The sequence below is a fragment of the Harpia harpyja genome, chromosome Z (assembly GCF_026419915.1).
Source record: "Harpia harpyja isolate bHarHar1 chromosome Z, bHarHar1 primary haplotype, whole genome shotgun sequence".
Classification (NCBI taxonomy): Eukaryota; Metazoa; Chordata; class Aves; order Accipitriformes; family Accipitridae; genus Harpia; species Harpia harpyja.
In genome coordinates this window covers 20,308,378-20,326,792 of record NC_068969.1, presented here as the reverse complement: position 1 = coordinate 20,326,792, position 18,415 = coordinate 20,308,378, and positions in this window count along the sequence as shown.

The following is an 18,415-nucleotide window of genomic DNA, read 5'->3' as shown; positions in this document are numbered from 1 at the left end:
CTTCAGGAGTCACTGCTGACATGGAATTATATTTTCAGTCATTTTTCAGTTGTGTGCGTCTCCATCCTGTCACATTAGTTTGCTAACACTTCCAATGCAACAATGAGACAAACAGAGCATTGTGCTGGTCCAAGCCAAACATTCATCTCTGCTTGGCACCGGTTCAACAGCCCTGTCAAAACTCCTTGCGAGCTGGCCAAAGCTCATTAACAGTGGTTGGATGCATATTTAGCATGGAAAAGAGCTTTACCGAGGGCTTTGAGTAATGTGGGGACCGAGCAGGCAGGAAAGAGGAGGGATGGTAGGAAGCAGAGAGGGGGGACGCATTCCTTGCAAAGTGTTCGTACCTAACATTGGAATAAAAGGAAACTGTGAGTATCTATTGAGGGAACATATTTCAAGGCAGTACTTTGTACAGAATAGAAGTGAATTGCAAAATCCCCTGGGCCCAGCACCAACCTTAAATCTGTCTCAGAAGAGGCATCGATGTTATCGCTCCTCGATGTGCACAAACTTATGAGGTTGGTCTCCCTGGAATTGGAGCAGATCTGCTGACTCGAGCTTTCCTTCCCAGCCAGTGCTCGGTGGGTTTGGAAAGGTTTGGCCGGAGGCTTCTCTCACTCGCACATTGACTTCACTGAAGTCAGTGGAAGGATCTGATTTTTGGGAGTCTAGCACAAGCCCGTGTAAAGCACCCTGGGGTGCTGGCACGAGGCTAGCTCAGCCCTTGGCTATCTGACGTACCTGTTATAGCTAGTAAGCCATTTCATCAAGAGGAGGGAGAGTGATTTAATTGCAGAGCCTAAATGTTTGTGTTGCCTTCTAGTGCCAAGCTGATGTCAAGGAAAGAATGATCAGGGTACCAGTGACATTTGCCGACTTGTCCATGATATTCCCATGCCCTTGCTTCCTGGACTGCCCAGTTTCAGTACATCTTTGCAGCAGTCTCCTCCATCTGCAGGAATGCTGTTGATTTGCAAAGGCAAATGTCAAATATTAAAGAAATTTACCTCCAAACATGTATACGTGAGATAGAAGAAATCTTTTCCTATTTCGTGTATCCATGCTTACATACTAGTGTCCCAGTAAGTCTGAGAGGATCTACTCCTAAATTCACATCTAAAACTCCAACACTGTTCTAGTAATTATTCACTCTTGGACAAGGAACAATGAAAGACAAAAAAACCTACACGCTGCAGAAGAAAAGGAGAAAAAGAAAAAAACTATTGCTACTTAGGAAAGCCTTTAGTCTGTCTACACTGAGATGATTCAATATGAAGGCAAATAATTAAGATGCCGGAATTGAGAAAACCTTTTAAAAAGATGATGAAAGAAGTCATTCATGGACTAATTAACAGATTGCTTGAAGCAAATGTTAACAATTAACTGATTGAGTATTTCAAGGTGTGGTTCATTTTAAACCTAGCACCTCTGATTGCTTGCTTACTTTAACACTTGCATGCTTGCAAACAATTGCTCTCTTCATTCAGTTTGTCTTCTCCCCCTACCTCTATTTGCTTTAACTGTGGGCTCTTAGAGGTCCTTAGAGACGGTTCTTAAACTTACAGTGTTGCCCATCCTGATCTGTGCAAGCAATTCAGGATCATCCAGGAATGTGGTCTCTGTGCCAGGATCTGCCTTTGCCAAGGTGAGTATTCACTGAGATCTCTTTGGAAGATGCTGAGAGGTTATTGCTGCTGGGTTGATTGTCATGACTGTCAATCAATTATCAACTGTTGAGCTTCGGTGTCTGTGATTTTAAAATGGAAATTACTTATGCTTAAAAGTGTACAGAACTATCAGAACTGATCTGAAGTCTGTGAAAACTGAAGGAGTTCAATCTTATCTATCTATGTAAAGAGCTTAATGAGCATATCTGGGGGTTTCGTGATCGTTTGGATAAATGTGATGACTTCTGATGGATAGGAGGTGAAGCTGGGCTTGGTTGAAAGAGAAGACAAGGCGATCATTTCACCCTGGATGTTAGCAATTGTTCCTGTGGCTAATCCACCCAGGGACATGGTGGGTAGTCTGTCGGTCGAGCTCATTGCTTCAAGTCTGGCTGGGAATGGGTATATGGCTGCAGGCGAGCACGGTCAGGTGAAGATGTGATTTTTTTTTTTTTTTTTTTTCCCTCCCATGGAATCGCACCAGAATGGAGTGTGGAGGAGATCTCCTGGAGGTCATCTAGTCCAGGGCAGAACTACAAACTTGGATCGGGTACCTCTAGTCTTGTAATCTGCCTCTTGTAAAGTCCCTTTTCTGCTGAGGGGTAAGATCCCATCTTGTTCCAGGCATTGGGGAGTTAACAGGCTGTAATGTTTTATTTCCACGAACTGGACACATGAGAGTTGAGAAGATATCCAGAGCAGGATTTGCCTTATCTCTCTGGCCTTTGGGTGACTTATTTTCTCACTATGAGTGAGCATTGTTTTCTTTGCATGTAGTTACCTGACACACTTACCTGACACTTAATCACTGCTGGCCCGTGGTTGCTGTTTTGCTGGGTGTGCTCAACAAAAAGTGCCTTAGGGGTAGCAGTACTTGGCAAGGGTAAAAACCCTGCTGAGCTCGGGTTTATGAAATGCTTTCTTGCCCCCACTTCTCAAGGGCTTATTATCGAAGGACTCCGGGCTCAATTAGACTGTAAAAGCTGCCTGACACTGTGATTTATGAGATCTTAAAAGCGAGTACTGCTTATCGGCGGCCGAGCGTAGGAAGGGCCCCGCGTCTCAGCGCCGTGCCCGCAGGATGGAGTGCGGTTCTGCAGTGAGGGCAGCTTGGGAATTCAGCTGTGGGGATGGTGCGGGCACCCGAGGGGCTGCACCATGCAGACAGAGCAAGGATGCAACCACTGATGGATGGCACGTGGCACTACTGCTGCCCGCGCATCCATAAGGGAAGGATTTGCAGAGGTGCCCAGCTCCCGCACGCTGTGTTTCGGAGCTAAGGACTTGCTCCTCAGGAGTATTTTCCCTTTGCAGCATCTGGGACTTTCTTCATTTCTAAAGTCTTTGTATTGTCTGGAGTGACTCGGAAAGCACGGCCCCAACACAAAATCATAATTCTGGTTTGTTTTCATTTTTCTCCAGCTGACAGAATGGCTCAAACAGGTTCCTTCTCAAACCTGGCTGTTGAGGTTAAAATCTGCTTGGAAACTGGTTTGATTAAATTTTTTTTTTTTTTCCTCAGCATCCTCAGACCAATTATTTCTCTGAAATCACAGTCATCTCGATTGCTCCTTTCCAGCATCTGCAGAAGCTGCAACCAGTGCTCGGTTGCAACCGGCATACTGGGATACACAAGTCGCAGCTGGTTGAGAGCTGCGTTGTTCCTGCCTGTCCCTGCTCTGGGGCTCGCTCCTCCGGACAACCCTCTGGCTGCATGGTCAGAGGTGACGTTATTGCCGTGACTTACAGCGTTTCCACTCCGGCTTCCCCAGCCGGGACTGGGTTTCTCAGCCCGTGGGGAGGCAGGGAGGTGTTTGACAGCTCTGTTAGTTAGACGCTTTTGTGACAAGCATGTTCTTAACAGCTCCAGGTTCAAGGTTGCTTTTAAATGTATTATAAATGAAATTCTTTTTTTTTTTCCTTGGGGTTCAAGCATCTTGGTGTGCTATGAAAGAAATGTCTGGTGATTAAATACTGTTCTTCCACAGTCAGATGCCATAGTGTGGAGCTGTTGGCTCCAGCACAACATCTGTTAAGAATCTAGTGATTATAGCTAACAGGATTTTTCACCTTAAATGAGGTTTCTGTAAACTAATCTACATCTGCATAGTTTTGTTTGTGGTCCTCCAGGTGATGAGGGAAAAAGTAGCTGCAAGGCTTTGATCTCCATTGCACCCTTATCCCAAAACACTGTTGAGAAGCCTAATTGTAAAAGATGCAAAATAAAACCTCTGTTGAAGTAGCACTTAGATTTTTAAGTAGACTTAGATTTGCAGTTAAAATAACAAAATATAAAGGATATCAAAAGGTAAGGTTCCAACACTATTAGCTTGATTGTGTTGCATATCCTGTGTATTTTTTTATGATGTGACCCTTAATACCCACATTTTACCCCAAACCCCTGCGTTTAATATTGCGTTGCTTGTAAAAATGCATTCCATAAAACGGGAGCAATACGCAACCTGGCTGGCAGGGCGGCAGGGGAGCACCGGGCTGGTGGCTGCGGCACCGAGCTGAGCCGAGCATCCCTGGCCCCGCACAGCCACGTGTGGTGGACCTGACCCTTTCCCACCCCGTGTGAGACGGGGCTCCGGCAGCTCGTTTTAGGAAGCCCCTGGCACCCACTGAGCTGAGATTCTCCCTCCTTCCAGCATGCAGATTCACTTCTGCAGGTATCTGTGGGTAGATGCTATCTTGCTCCGACGCCTTCTTTCCATCCCTCTGCCTGCCTACAAAAATGCATCAGAGTTGGCTTGGTTTGGTATTCCAGCCTCTTGACTTCACCATTTTGCAGTTCTAAAGCACTAAAACCATATCATGTAACACCACGGTATGGGACATAAAGCCCTTGCCTGAAGAATTTTAAATGTCTCCAAACCAAAGCGTTTAATCCAAGAGTTTACAATCAAAGTACAGAGCTATTTTTCTATATATGTACATTTGGGGTTTTTTGGATGGAAAGTAGGACAAAGGGAACCCCAGGTGGTAACTGAAATTAGAGGATACTTGAGGAGCAGAAAGATGTGGCCAGAGACAGATGCAAGGGGAAGGGAGAGCTGGCAGGTGACAAAGGGAAAAAAAGTAGGTGATACTGGGGACAGTCTGATCGCAGGGACTGTGGTGGACAGTCACAGAATAAAACAATGAGATGTAAAACGGCACAACAGTAAAACTTTGTCTCTGGCAGTAAGATTTGTATTGGGGAAAGGAAACAGCAATAAAGATTTTTTTTTAAGAGTTACTATGAAACTTAAGAGTTTCTTAAAATATATTACCTCGTCCTTCAAAGAGACTGACATAATTTTATTTTTATTTTTTTAATAATGCAATAATCAATAATAGATTAAATCTCCATTCCATTACAAATCCTTTTGCACAGTAATAACAGAGCAAAAATCTCTGGTGGTACATTAGAAAATGTAATTTGAACTCAAACCTGGATGAAGTGTGCTTTATTCCAGAGCTAGCAAGACTATCCGCCCAGACCTTTCCCTTTTACAGGCTGTGCATTTGATGACGCCCTGTCTGAAAAGCTATAGCCTGTGAATGTTATCCAGCCCCCTTGTTTGATTTAGCCCTACAATAAGTGCTAAGAAACTTCAGTGCCCATAAATTAATTTTCAAAGCCTCTCCAGCCTCTGAAGCCATCTGAAATGGGCTTTGCTGCCAGCAGCCACAGCTTGCCCAGTTCCTTACTGGGTGCCAAGGGGGTGCAGGTGCCTTGCAGGAGAGGGGGGGTCAGACTGTTAATTTGGCATGGCCAGAAAGCACCGCTGCAAGGTCCAGCTCAAGGGGGACAGGGAGCCCTGCACGACTTTAAAATCCAACGTGTTTCTTCTTTACTGGCTTCTTGCCTCTCCCTGCCCTCCTCCCTGCCGGCAGGGAACTGGACCTGCTTCCCGGGGGGAACTGGACCCGCTTCCATGCACTGGTGCTGCTCTCGCCGCTGCCCTGGGCATCCTGTAAAACCTGAACTTGAGGTTTCTGCCCGTGCAGGGATTGCTCAGAGAGAGTAGGGATGGTGAAAGAGAGTTACCTCATCCCTCAGCATGGGCTTAGTGGGACAGCGAGGGAAAAAAGTGCTCGCTGCTCTGCAGGCTATCTCCAGGAGGCTTTTCTGCGGCAATTATCACAGGGGCATCTAGTGAGCATGCCTGCTGGTGTGGAACATGCTATCTCCTCTGGAAGTAGAAAATTTCACTCTCCCGTGCTGTCTGACTTGCATCTCTCCGGAGTATTAAGATTAGCTTAAAAAGAAGCGTTTGTGAAGGAAAATTTAAGTGCAAAACTGCTTACTTGGTAAAATGCATAAAAAACGCAGGGGAAGGAGGAAGCGTATTTGTGGACCTTGAGCTTCTGACATATGATGATGCTAAAGCACATGTGTGTGATGTTTCTTCCACTGACATATTAAAAATGCCAAGTCAGCACGGGCCAGGATGCAGATAAGCGTGGGGCTGATGAATGCTCGCACAGGGGAAACATAGCTGGAAACCATATGGTCAATAAAAAAGCGCAGGCAGATAGCTTTGCAAGCAGGTACTTCTCCAGCAAAGTCCCTGTTAACTTGGGGTTTTGCTGCTCAGCCCTCGGCACGGAGGGGGCTCCCAGGGCTGGTGACAGGCACCGTCCAGCTGTGCCAGCCTGGACTGAGCCGTCTCTGTTCTGTAACCAGGCTGCTTCTGGTACCACAGCACCTCACTTAAACCTCGCCTGGCTCACATTCACATCGGCGTCTGGTGCTCCTGATGTCTCGTGTCAATGATCAACCCTATGATTGAGAATATTGCCGCTGTTTTCTAGGAGATGTGCGCTCTCCTAGATGCAGAGATTGACAAGTCCCATTAAGTACCAAATGTTTTATTAATCACCGGAGTAAACTAACGCATAAAACCTACCGAGCTCGTTGGCAGGAAGGCAAGTCGCTGCTGCCCCAAGGCTGGGATAATTTATGCTCCTTTCTTTTCATGTACTGCGTTTTCCTGCAACTCTGCAAGATTTAAAATCCTTTGGAAAAGGGCGTGCGTGTTTGCACGTGCACATGTGTGTGTGGACTCCAAGCCCAGATTATTTGAAGCGCCTTGTTTAGTGGGTCACCGTGCTACATGTGTTGAAGGAGAAGCCGAAGTTAACATCTGTCTTGCTACGACACAAGGTTTGCATGTGAAAGTGTATCCAGTGAAGCACAGAGCAAGGTTGAATTCCTGCCCCCATTGAAGTCAATGAGAGTTTTGCCATTGACCTTGATGGATCCAGGCTTTCACCCCCCAACTATACAGTAGCTGAGCCTGCCCTTTTGTCCATCAATCTCGTGGAAGCGAGCTCCGCTATAAATCGCTTCTTGAAAGAGAAGAATGGACACAACTTCAAAGTCTCCCCTCGCGGCATTGCCCCGCGGAGGCTGGTCCCCGCCGGGAGCTCTCTTTTGTGGGCGTTGCGGCTTCCGATAGCACCAAAGCGCTCAGTTTGAGTCGCAGTGATTTTTCAGCCTGCCAGCGAGAAACAGAATTTATAGGTCAGCTTCTACTGCTCATTTTGAATGGCTAGTAAATTGAGGCACTGCTCAACAAAGTGACAAGTTATTTTTTTAACGCGTTTGTAGAGTAAAGTAATAGATCTGTTAGACCAATAGCTGCATGCTGTCTGCAAGCACAGAGGACGCAGCAGGTTACGGAGCGAGCTTTGAAGCAACCTGCTGGTTTGCAGTGAGTGAGGAGCAACCTGTGGGATTTTGTGTGTGATGGTTACTTTGCCTTTCAAGAAGCTCTTACTCATCAGCTCAGACAAAGTCTTACTTATAAAATGGATGCAGCATTCAGACAAGATGCTGTCTCTGCCCCAAGGATTTGTTGGGTATCACCTGGTCCAAAGGGAAAACCGCAGAGGGCAACTGAGAGTGCAGCTGCCCCGGAATTATTTTGGAGCAGAAGGGGATGCAGATCCTGTACAATGCTGGCTGCTGGGGACAGCAGCAGCCCAACCCACAGGGCAAGGGCCGCGTTTGCAAAATACTGTCTAGATAGTGATTTGCAGAGGTGAGGACATGAAGAAAGGACCCCAGCGGTAGGGCAGGCCGTTCACACTTTGCAAACGTCTTTCTCCAGCTCTCACAACATCCTCAGGGCTGCTGGAACTTTTTTTCCCCCATCGTGAGCCCCCCGCCGACTTCTGGGCCTCTCGCTGGCAATTTGGGTAGAATCTGCTTTGTTAGACAGCCTCCTGCTGCTCTTTTGTTTCCTTCTCCCCCCACCCCTTTCTCTTTTCTTTAAAAGCTTTATTGCAAAGCAATAAGTCGTTTCCCACCTCCGTGCCTCTCCCTTCTCAGACCCGTCTCCTAAGTCACTGGAGCTTTTTTCACCTATATATTTAAGTCGACTCAAATAATATTCACCCTACTTCCTGTTCTCAGCTTATAAAATAAACAGATTTTTATGAAAGTCAAAAGTTAAAAATGTTACTGGTTCGGGTTCCTTTACTCTATTTTTTGCTAGGGGTCTCATGTTGCTGCGTGTGATGACCGAGAGAGAAGATGGATGCTCAGGTCCTGGCCACCCCTCTCAGGACCCAGGCAGTGCTTGGGCAGACCTACTTAAAAAAAAAAAAAAAAAAATCCAACTTTTCACAGTAGCTGAAATGTTTGTACACTCACCGTACGCCTCCAGAGGCTCAGGCACTTCCCCAGGGTGAACCCAGGAGCATTGGCCACCCCCCAATGCATGAGCAATGGGCGCTCTCCTGCTCCCAGCCGCTCCTGTCCGCAGCTGCTTCCACTTTAGAAGCTGATAATGGACTAAATGAGTCGCTTTGGACAGCCTGGGGTCCAGAGCTGCAAAGGCACTCGCCCCGCTATCACCTGTGTTGGGTGCCTGGGCTGTAGGACGGAGCAGGACCGTGCTTGGCACCCAGCAGAAGTGCCCCATCTCAGGGAATGAGGCAGCACTACAGCAGGGCCTTGTGACAACAAGGTGGCAAAACCCGATGGAATTAGGGCTGATGGGTGCCTGCTTTCAAGGGCCACCCTTGGCTTGGTCACAGACCGAATGTTTGGAGACCATCTGGAGCTGTGTGAGACCCTCCCATGCGCCTCCTGCTCACCAAGGTGACCCACCAGTCTCCATGCTGTGGGCAGGGAAGAGCCTTGCTATAATAAGGTTTTGTGTTAATCTGGGTGGAGTAAATGGGCCACTGGAGTGAAAAATGTGAGCATCTCTGCCGCAGTGCAAAACAGGGACATGAGGTCCAGGGCAAAAGTCCTAAGAGCTGCGCTTGCCTCTTCCCAGAGTAACAACTGCCATTATAAATAATTTGCTCCTTTCATTAAAGCTCCAGTAAAAAGAAAATTGGCTTCAAAATTTCAGATGTAAAGTACTAAATTGGAGGAGAGGTTAGCGGCAGAAAGAGCTTTTCCAGAAGCACCCTTTCTGGGCAGCCCTTCAAATGGCATTAACTGTCATCTTTGGGGAAAAGCTCACCTAAGACCTGACTTATCAAAGTTCCATATTGTATCATTTAGGACAAAACAGTACAAGACTCCAGAACTGGGAGGGAAGAATTAAAATAGGCAATGAAGTTTCTACCTCTCCCTCTTTCCAGCTCGGAAAGGCCATGAGCAGACCGGAGGCATGGTCATTATTCCATCCCATTGCAGACACAGGAACGATGCTCCAGTTTCCCTCTCTATTGCAGGCATGGCTTTGGTATAGGCTTTGGGTGCTGTTATATAGATACTGATCTTTTTTCTTGGGCTAATTCAGTTTGATTCCCATATTTTATCCTTTTAAAGCCATTTTCTATAACAGTCTAAGGGGCACTCTTGCTGCTGCGGCGGACAGCACAGAGAACCTGCGCAGCGGGGATGTGCCCCTCCTGGGAAATCTCTGCTGGCTTAATTTATTTGATAAAGGCAAAACTGTAAACAACCTAATCTCCCCCTCAGGCCTCAAAAGTCCTTCTAATTATTAGCACCAGAAGGATACTCAGTTAGATTCCTTCTCCACCAAGCTGGAAGGGTTATAGCCACTTCCAGGTGTCTCTCTCTTTAATTTTTTAACAGTAGCAAGTTTGGGTCTATTCTGGTAATCAACAATAAATTCCAGGTCTTTGCTGGATGCTCCTAATTTGCTGGGTCCATGAGCATCACAGGCTTTTTTTGATGCTTTGTGGAAGTATGTTCTGGAACAGGTTTTTTTGGTTTACCACTTTCATTGCATCTTGGGGAAAATAAAGGATGCAAAGACAGCACGAGGAGAAATTCTGGGGTTTTTGTGCCCTCTTATTCGTCTTGTTCATTCCTCCCAGGTAAAGATTTCTCTTTCTTCCCAGCTCTTTTTATCTCAGAAGCTGTAATATTCACAACTGAAAAAAAGAAAAAAGTAAATGTAAGAGGTAAATCTCCAAAGTCTGGAGACTACAGAGCTGCTGAATAAGACAGAGCCGCGTGAAGGTAATTGCAGGGGGATAAAGGACGTCTGTGTCCTCGTTGTAGGACATGGTTATTGGGTACATGCTTTCTATATTTTATGATGCTTCATGATATTCACAGTGTGTTTTGGCAGTCAGCTGGAGCTGCAGGGTGTATATAAACCAGCTGTGTGTATTTAGGGAATTCAGTTATCTGGATCCGCAGGCCTGCATTTTTTCCCTGATGCAAAAGGTGCATTTCCCCTTGTACCTGCATCTGGGCTCTTTTGTTTGCTGTTCTGTCTCCAAAGCTGCCAGGTACTTTTAAAATCAACATTGGGTTTGCATTCCAGACAGTAAATGCATTTTTTTAGATGTGACTCTGGCAAATCAGAGGGTCTTGAGCAACAATATCGCTCAGGTATGGACAATTTTACCCCATTCCTGTGCAAAATATTCCTTCCTCATTCAGTATTTGGACAGACTTTCCCCCTCACCCATTCTTTCCTTCTCAGCTGCCTAAGTGAGTTCCTCTTATTTCCTTTTTCTCACTTGTGCCTTCACTCCTTCCCTCGAGTCCACTTTGGATTTCTTCCTAAATAACTTTCTTTTGGGGGGGGTGGTATTTTCACAGTGGATTTCACATCATTGCATTGCTTTGATCTCAAGCGGATTTCCTCACGTGTGCTCAGCCACCCACCGGTCCCATTCAGCATAAATGAAAAGAAATGTTTCTACATCCCAGCCAGCCCTGCTCACCCCTTGCGCTGCTGCAGGCAGGGGCCAAAGCCAGCTCCTCCGGCGCCGGTGCCAGCCTTGGCTCTGCCCGCTCCAGCCGGCAGCGATCCGTGCCGCCGGCTGCAGCTCTGGGCGGCTTCCAAGCTGCTGGAGGCGAAAACATCACCATATTTTTGGAGGTCGGAGGCTCAACTGCTCAGGGGATGAAGGGAGCAGCCTCCGTCCTGGCAGGGAGGACGGGGTCCCGGAGCATCACTGCGGGGAGGGAGCCACCAGAGCTGTCCTTGTCCCCGAGCTGGCTCGTGACTTTTAGCTAAGCCCTTTTCTGATGGGGAATGGGAGGGAGAAAAGCAAGGTGTTTAGGCATTAATGAAACTTTTCCTTTTTTAAGTGTCCATTTTCATCTGAAAGCCCCACTCTAGGTCTCCTTTATATAAAACACAAGTAGATTTCCTCTCCGTACCTCTTTGCAATGCAGAGTTCAGCCTCCAAAGAGGGCTGCTGACAGGAGTCCATGCATTTTCTGGAAAGGACTAAGGAAGCTGTGCCTCTTCCATGGCTTTCCTTTCATGTACACGATGGACATACAAGAGATGTACCATCCACCCATCCAGCCCCAGAGATGGGTGTGAGGAGGGACAATTTTTGCCCCTGTTGCCTCTTCACCAGCACTGGTGGTTGGAGATGCTGTTAGCTGAGCTTTAAACCCACGCCTAAACCTCTCTCTTACTTGGAAATGGGTTCGGCGTAAATGCAACGCCAGTGTGGGAGCATACAGAGAAGTTTTGGAGGACAGGAGATGGGGTGTCCCCTTACCTCCCTCCCAAGGAAGACCTCATGCTTTCTCGCATGGGTTACTGCGACTGGTGAGCAAAGCCCACCCGAGGCTGTGCTGTTGGCAGCAGCGCTGGATGTGGCTGTGCTCCCCCGGGTTCCCTCCTGCGTGGAGGAAGGCTGAGGATGATGATGCCTGCCACCGTCCCCGGCAGTGGCACGAGGAGTCCTCGGGCAGCGGGTGCTCTGAAACATCTTTGGGGGGACTTGAAAGGTGATGGGGGCTGACGGTTTGCACTGCAATTGCATTCTGGGATTTGCATCCTTTGCTGCTTACCCGAAGAAAGGATAGGTGTATTTTTTCCTCCCTTAGCTTTTAGTTTAGAAAGATTTGGCTCTGCTTTTCCCTAAAGCATTGGAGACTGACAGCAGCTAAGGACCGGTGTTGGGCAGCGTGTTTGCTCCTGATCCATTACAGATCTCTCCTGTGCCTCCTTGGTGTCCTGCTCAGAGGCTTATAGGCAGATTTGGAAGCTGGTGGCACTTTTTTTTCCCAAAACTGAGCTGTCTGGGCAGCGTTTGCCTTCCTCACGAGGGTTTGCTGTGGTCTGGGCTATTTCTTGGCACCAGGTGAGAGGGTCAGGGCACTGCCAGCAGTCTTCAGCTCTTCTCTTTTTGCTGGTCTTTTAGTATATAACTACTTTCTTTATGATCTTTCCTAGATGAACTGTTTGCTGGAGGTTGTCAGAGCTACTGGAGGCAGTGGATGCTTCGTATTTCCTGAACCAAATGCCTATTAGCTGACTGCTTGCCCCCGGCTAGAAATGGGGTCTAGTAACAGGGTGGTCCCTGCTAGTCCTGGGTACCCAGCGTTTAAAATAGGGCTGTCTTCCCTGCAGACATAGCTGCCTCTTAGGAGTCAGGAAGGCAACTGCAAGAGACCATAAATCCTCCTTCTTACTGCAAGCTCAGAACCTGGAGGTTTAATATCCTGCATTAAAGTAATATATATTTATATATTTTTTTTTTTTAAATATATTCTGCCAGCCCCAGTTTGTAAAGGCAGAGGATGATGAGGCAGTGGAGGCTGAAGTGTTTTAGGAAAGCTGACAGACAGCAGTGATAGGTACCAGTACCAAGCCTGGTTTAGGTTCAGTGAAACAGCTTGGCTGGCACTAAAAGGCCCCATAAAACCCTGAAGAAAGATTCCCATCAGCTTCAATGGGGTTTTGGCTTTGGCCTGACGTGGAAAGCCTCTGACTGACTCCAGCGGGGTCTGGATGTGGCCCAGCAGAGCCCTCCTCTTCCAAGTGCCCCACTCTTTCCAGTGTCCTCCTCTCTGCCTGCCTGGCAGAGCCATGCCTCCCTGAGCTCTCCTGCCCCGGGACAAGGGCTGAGGTTTGTGTCTGGAAAAGCTTCTCACACCTGAGAAGTGACTTGCCCAGCCCGTGGAAGAGGGGGAAAGGGCATCCGTGTATATGGAGCGTTTCACACATACTCAAAGTTAAATCTTTAAAAAAAAAATATTAAAGAATTTATCTTTAAACACCCTGGTCCCAGCACCCTCATGGTTAGACTTGAGGCCAGCTTGAGGCTGACTCCTGTCTCTGTAAGAAGGGAGGAGAGGCTGGAGAATATGGAGATTTCACAGATGGGGTTAAGCACAGATAACTTATTCCTGTGCCCATCCTTGCTGATCCCTTGAGGAGACTTGTTTGTCCAGAGCTGCTGGAAATCGAGCGTTTCCCAGTATGTAACTTATTTCAGTGCTGTTCCACAGGCTGCTGGAATGCAAGAGACTTTCAGAGTATTTTAATAAATATAAAAATTTAAAACAAGTGCAGACATGCTGGTTCCTGCCAGCTCTCCTTCCTTTCCCATTCAGGGTGTGTTGTATTACTTTTTTTCTTAAAGTACCAGCTGAAGAAAGAGCGAGGCGGGCTGTAACAATGCGGGGAGAAAAAACATCACTGCCTTGCTCCTAATTTCTCCCCAACCCCTCTGAATAGCTCGTCCCATGCCGCTCCGTCCTGCTCTGAGCAACCAGCCAACTTTTCCCACAGGAAGCACCTTCGGGATTAGAAAGCCGAGATTTTTATACGGAGTGTGTTTGTTTCTCTGATCACCCAGGAATATAATGGCCGAGTCAATCACTTGTCAGAGAGGGCTCATTACAGCCGGCGGAGACAAGGAGCCGGGCGGTGGAGGGCAGGCTGTGCACAGCAGGATGCGTGGCACTGGCAGCTCGTTTTTTTTCTTCACCCCTGCGCTGCTCCATTCTCTCGCCTAATGCCGATGGAGGATGTGTCACGGTGGCTGGCGGGGTGCCCCCGGCCGAGCCCCCGCAGCGGCCGCGGGGATGGAGGATGCTCGGCCACGCACCCATCGCTTCTGTTGCTGGCGCTGCGGTGGCCGGGTCCCAGTGGCTGCTCCGAGGACACGTGCCACCCGGGGGGACCATGGGCAAGGCTGGGGAGCCCACCTCGCGTCTCGCCTGCTGCGCATCTGCTCCTCCCTGCTCCCTCCTCGCTTCCCGACCTGCCAAGAGGCTCAGCGCTCTGCCTAGCACCTGCAACCGCCGCGAAATGAGGGCGACGCTAATTAGTGCAATTAGCCCTTTGCTCTTTCCCTGATGGAAAACGAAGGCAGCGGTCGTCCCACTGAAGCCAAGCGTAGCTCTGCCCGCGGCTGCCAGGGTGTGCGCGGCAGAGACGTGCTGGCACCTCCCCGCGCCTGTCGAGCTGACCTGAGGTTAATCGAGAGCAGATCGCTTAACCCATTTTGCAAAGATAAATTTGTTGCCCGTGTCCCTCCCAGCTGTGGGATTATGGGTTTCTCGCCTTGCTGGTGTCCCACCAGCTCCAGGACTATCTGTGGGCTCTCTTGCCTGGAAAGGGAACGAGGCGACAGGAACGTCCCTGAGCCAGAAGCTAATCCAGCTCCACGCGACCAGAAACTTATGCTCCATAGCCGCAGAAATTAGCTCTCCCCCCGCCCCATTTCAAAGTTAATCCTGCCCAGAGCTGGTTCAGCACAGTCTCGCCTCCCTGGTATCTATAGGCATGGAAACTCAGCCATTTTGACATTTCTGGCTGCGAATCCTGCCCTTAGCAAACACACTTGATGCTGATACAAGGTCTCTTGGCTGCCTGTGCTCGTACCCATCTGTCGCGGTGGCACTGTGCCCGTGAGCAAGATGCTCTGCTATATTTGCTGTAGCATAGGTGCCAAGCAGACCAGATGTTTTCAGCAGGAAAGTGAAACGGGGAGGCAGGGTCCTTTTTAAAAACTCCCGGCTCTCTCGGCAGCGCCGTGGGGCAGAAGCGTGCGGAGGCACCTTGCCTGCCCCCGGCCAGCGCGCCCCAACTCCCCGAGCGTGTTTGCTAAGCCAGCCCCACGCCTGCTGCCTGCAGAGACGGTCACCCGCTGCTCGCAGCAAACTGCCTTCGTCTGCCTGCTGTGACCAGAGGTGGGAGATCCCCATCCTCTGCCAGCACGCCCGCAGGGATAGCCAGGAGGGACAGCTGATGCTGATGCTGGTGCGGGTACCAGTACCAGTACCGGTGTGGGTACCGGTGCCGGCACAGGTACCGGTGCGGGGCTCTGGCAAAGCTAAGGTGAGGAGTGCGCGAAGATGCTCGCAGCTGGGTTTTGTATTTCAGCACCTCTCCGCAGCCTGTGAGCCAGCACTTGCTCAGACCTCAGACAAGTCCCAGGAGAGACAGTAAATAAGATGTTATTTTCCTCTCTGGCTGAGTGGTAATTTTCTGCCAGCCCACAAGAGCGGGGAATTGCAGTGCCTAATCACACCTCCCTTTTTCCCTTGGTGGTGCCGCTCAGCCCCAGGAGGGCAAGGCAGCGCAGGCAGGAGCAGGCAGGGCAGAGCCCGGGTTAAGGCCAGGAGTGCATGAGCCAGAGAGACGGGTACAAACCGCCGAACGGGGAAAGGAGGATGCTCTGCATCTGAAGGCTCCTCTAGCAGATGGGCTGCACCGAGCTGTGCCTTTTGGGGCAAAACACCGCCCGTCGCCGGCTGAGTGGATGCAGATGGGCAGGGCAGGGTGAGTCCTGGCCCCCCCAGGACCCGGGGGGTGCCATCGCCCCGTCGCCTCCAACGTGGGCAGTGGCGTCCCCAAAGTTGGGGGACAAATGAGTGGGAGTGCCTGGTGCCTGGTTATTCTGAGTAACTTGAAGTTTTTCAAGCAAGGGAAAAAAAAAAAGCATCAGTAGCAGTTGTGAATGTTTCAGGAAACAACTCGTTGGTATCTGTTCTCACCAGCGAGAGAAAAATCAACCCTATAGGATTACAGCCTGCTTAAATCCAGGAAAAAAAAGGATGTTTGAAGTTCCTCTCTTTTAACAAAACCCCTGGAGTTTTTTCTTGATATCATTTTCAGGGAAATGTTGAGGTTGGAGATATCCACCCTGTACGTATGCTGGCTCCCCTGTCAGATGGGGGAGCTGAAAGAAATGTGTATGCTGGAGTTTTTTCCTAGCACTGAGACAGCTGAATAAGGCAAACCCCAGGTAAGTCGAAGAAAGGCCATCTATAGCAGTGCCACTCTGCCTAAGAAGAAATGTGATTCTTCAGGGTTCCTTACTAACAAAATAGAAAAGTTATATTTAAAACACAAAGCAAGCAGAAAGTTTGAGTAATTCTTGCAAAAATCTGGTGGTTCTACATTTATTGTTCTGACTTAAAAGCTAACCTGCACCTGTGCTATTCTAATTAAGCAGCTCAGTGCTTCTGCAGTGTCGTAGTGAGCATCTTGTCATGAAGTCGAACTCTGGAAAATAGTTTGAAGGCTCCTGAGACCAAAACCTGTATTTTTATTGCTGTTGGCTGATGATGTTTGTGGAAGTTGGAGCAATGACCTGATAATTTGCCAATCACCATGAAACATGCGCTGTTAAACTTCTCTTCTGGGTGTCCCATGTGAAATCTCGGCTGCTTTAGATGCTTTGTGAAATACAACTGAGCTTTTTAAATTTATGGGGAGTTGTGATAGACCAGGGAAGCTGATGCTGCTGGCTTTCAAACAGATGAAACTGTCTTTTTTTCAGTGCAGAAAATTGAACTTCTTGCTTTTTGTATTAGCTAGTGCCTATGAGGACTAAGCCAATTTGCTGAGCCAACTTCAGAGCTTGCGGCATTTGTTTGTTTTTAAGTAGAGCTGGCCAGAAAACAAAGATCCTGTAATACTACTGTAGTGAGACCTTGGGTTTCCTTACCTTTAATTGCAAAACTTTTATTTGAAATTAAAAACTGTTGAGAGACAGAAATTCATCCGCTCTGGGCAACAAATGCCTACGGAAGACCCACCGCCTGCTGCTGCCGCTGGAGAACCTCATCAGAAAGCCTGTCCATCGGAGCTGATGTGGTTCCCGCAAAATAAGTTGGTTTCAATAGATCAGTGCTCATGACATCTTTTTTTGTCCCTTTCAAATCCAGCACGTAGTAGGGATCAGGGAGGTTTCTGACCTGCCCAAGGCAGAGAAGGACAAGCCCCCGCGAAGCCTGTTCCTGGTGCAGGGAGGCTGGAGCAGGGCTAAAGGTGAGAAAAAAACTCCTCTTGGCAAAATTGCTAATAAGCAGGTACAGCTCTTTAAGCCTCAAGGTGTATTTAATGAGATTAAAGTTCCCCAGTCGCCCTCTCTTGCTCTCTTCCCATCCTAATTAACTTCCACTTGAATTCCGCTCCCAAGCCGCCGACCTCGCTGGAGGCACCGGGGACGCCCGCGGGAGCCCTGCCAGGCTGCAGAGGCGGCTGTGCCCCTGCAGCACCCACGGGTGACAGTGTGGGATGGCGGGGTGTCCGCAGGCAGGTCGCCCGTGGGGGCCCTTTCTCCCAGTGGGACCCCATGGTGTCCCAGGAATTCAGAGCACCCAGCCCGGGAAGGGAGCAGGGCTTCAGGCACCGCCGCAGCCCCGGGATGAGGCATGGAGGCACTTCAGCACTGAAGTACCTGCCCTCCTGCCTGTGGCTAATTTTGTCAGAAGTCAGTATTTTGGAGCAGAGGGAATAATTTGGTTTTATGTCTTCTCTCCACCACTTGGTCTCCAGTTCCTCCCCTCCTGGCTCCTCCATTAAGATGCCGTGATGAAGGTGCTGACCTGTTTCTGGGACCTTTCCCATGTCTTCCAGCATAGCTAGGGGAAGACCTCTGTCAGCAGAGATGCTGTTCATGCTTCCACCCCACGTGGTGTGGGTGCCCGGGGAGGTGGGCATGGGGAGCCCCAGTGGCGTGGGGCGATTCACCCTGCAGACCCGTGGCAGGGCTGGGGGGGCAGCCGTCACCCCGCCTGATGCCAGCACGGGCAGCACCAGCAGTCCTGGAGCAGAGGAGGATGGAGCGGGGTCTTCTTGTTAGAAGGGATTTGCTTCACGTGGCAAATGAAGCAGAGGGGGCAACGACAGAGAAATCAGCTGAACACCCATCCCTCCTGCAGAGGAGCAGACAGGGTGCTCCTGGGCTCATCCCACCTCCCTTCTGCCAGGGGCGGCTCTCAGAGGAGACTTTCCAACCCTCTTTTCCCTGCTTCCCTCCGGCTGCCCTAGGCAGAGGACAGCTTGCCGCAGTCCCCTGCCAAGCCGCCTGCCCTCTCCCCACCAGACCCATCGCTGCAGCGCTGGGCTGGGGGTCCCTCTCCCCAGCACCCACGGGCTCTCCCCGGCTGGTGGGTCCCTAAACCCTTTACGAAAGCCGGGCTCTGCGCAGCACCCGGCGCCGTGAGACCGTGGCTCAGGATTGAGCCCCCCGGCACATTAAATCATTGGGAGCGGTTGGAAAAACCCTAACGCAACCGCTGCAGCTGCCTGCCAGGTACCCTG